The following is a 2417-nucleotide window of genomic DNA, read 5'->3' as shown; positions in this document are numbered from 1 at the left end:
TGAAGCTTTTGGAAAGTTTAAAGCCTTCAGAGCACTAGTTGAAAAGAAAATCGGTAAGAGGATTAAATGCCTTAGAACTGACCAAGGAGGTGAGTTCACTTCTAGTGAATTCAATAAGTACTGTGAAGAGAATGGCATCAAGAGGCAACTATCTACCCCCCAGACTCCATAGCAGAATGTCCTAGCAGAAAGGAACAACCAGACTGTAGTTGAAGCTTCCAGAACGATGTTGATTCAAGGGAAGGTTGCTCACACTTTTTGGAGAGAAGCGGTGAGCACTGCAGTCTAAACTATGAACCGTGTACTCATCAAGAAAGGTAAGGATAAAACTCCTTATGATTATTGGACTGGTAAGACTCTAGTAGTAAGATACTTTAGAGTGTTTGGTAGCAAGTGTTATATCAACAGAAGTGAATACCAGAGCAAGTTTGATGCAAAATGTGATGAGGGAATATTCTTAGGGTATTCCACCAAGAGCAAAGCTCTCAAGTGTTTTAACAATAGGACTCAAAGAATTGTTGAAATTATCAATGTTAGAGTTGATGAAACCTCTGAGAAACCTGAGGAAACTAGTAGCGAGTGAGCAGTAGATGAACCGGATGTAACCTTCTAAGAACCGGTTACAAAACAATCAAGTAATAGTTGTGTGTGTGAAAAGTGGACCTGTATCTATATCTGGAATACACAACATTTCAATTAAGTCATTAGATGCATGGTTAGTAAATCAATAATAAATTAATAATAAACCATTACAAAGCGACCCATTGCTTTCTAGTAGATGTGAGTTTAGATTTCTCTCAGATTGCTAAGCTATCCAGTGACTAGACAACACCTAAACAAAGGATTTTTAAATCTATATGAGCATGAATATGAGCTAAATGGATGCAAGAATAATATATGAATATTTAAGATAACTAATATGCAATATCTTAATGCAAATTCTCAATGAACCTAGAGCAAAAACAACATAATAACAATATATTCTCTAGGATTTTTAATGAGAGATGAGAGCCTGAATTTATAGAAAATTCAGAAAGAAACCAATGGCTGAGATAAAATGATGGTGAGCGGTCCAGATTTTCCAAGAGGAAGCACAATCCAGGTGAATTGATGTGATTGGAAGCTTTTCTCAGTTTTAAAGGAAATTGAACTAAAATTAAGATAAAATCAGAAAAAAACTGATTTATTCTCTATTTCATTCAATTTTGATATTTAATTGTTTTAATTGCTTTCTTTGAGATTATTTATCAAATTTAATTTGTTTTTCAAGATTATCTCCAATTGATTTCTTTTCTCAATTTTTAATTCTTTTTTTGGTCAATTAATTCCTTTTTTGCTTTATTTCCTTTTTTGAAGATTTAAGGCAAATTGATTTATTTTTCAAATTAATTCCTCTTTTTTATGATTTAATGGCAAATTGATTTATTTAATTAAATATGCTAGGATATTTAATAAAATAAATATGATAATTTTTTAAAATGATTTACTTGGAATGATCAATTAATTAAATAAATATTTAATTAATAATGAGTGATTAATTTGCCATGTGACATTTGATGATTAAAGAATTAATTGTGTGCTCAAGATTTATTTAATTGTCTTTGGTTAGGACCTTGGTGACGTTGTCAAGATTAGGGGCCCATGGTTTAGATGACCATTTTTAGGGTATTACATTTGCCCCTCTTTGAATTAATGTGTGAGCAGCGCGTTGGTTCAAAGAAAATTTGATGTCTAAGAGATACCAGTTCTGAACTTGATTGATCACGAACTAGATGAAAGTGAGGTGTTTATCTTGTTTTGAAGCGATGAAGCTGAATGAAGTCTAATTAAAGCGATACCATTCCCGAACTTGATTGAACTTAGGAATGATAGAAAACAAAAGATATCGAACTTGAACTTGATTGTTCAAGAAGTGGATCTTATTGATCTAGAAATTGATTGAACTTAGATACAGTGAGTGAAGATAAAAATCGATCTTGAACTTAATTGATCAAGATACGATGAGCGAAGATAAACTATCTAGCTTGATCCAAAGTGACGAAACTGAACACCTTCTTAGATTGAGTATGATCAAAGATACTCTTTAAACCCTTGATTGAGTTTAAATGAATAATCAGCTTGATGAAAAGCGATGAAACTGATTAACGTTAAGAGATTGATTCAGACGAAGATAAATATCAGCTTGATTTGAAGTGATGAAACTGATATTCCCCTAGAGATTGATTTGATTCAGATGATCGAGAGATCTCAACTTGATATAAAGCGGTGAATTTAAGATGCCCCTACCGATGAGGTTTTATTTGATTGATTTTCTTTAGTTGAAAAAAAAAATTTATCGACTTTTGATGAAGATTTGAAAATTTTCTCGACATTGAAGAATGTGAGGTCATAAGGTCACGAGTATGCCCCCTCAGAAG

Source organism: Cryptomeria japonica, chromosome 10, assembly GCF_030272615.1.
Source record: "Cryptomeria japonica chromosome 10, Sugi_1.0, whole genome shotgun sequence".
Classification (NCBI taxonomy): Eukaryota; Viridiplantae; Streptophyta; class Pinopsida; order Cupressales; family Cupressaceae; genus Cryptomeria; species Cryptomeria japonica.
The sequence above is the reverse complement of the archived record's forward strand: the minus strand, read 5'-3'. Positions refer to the sequence as shown.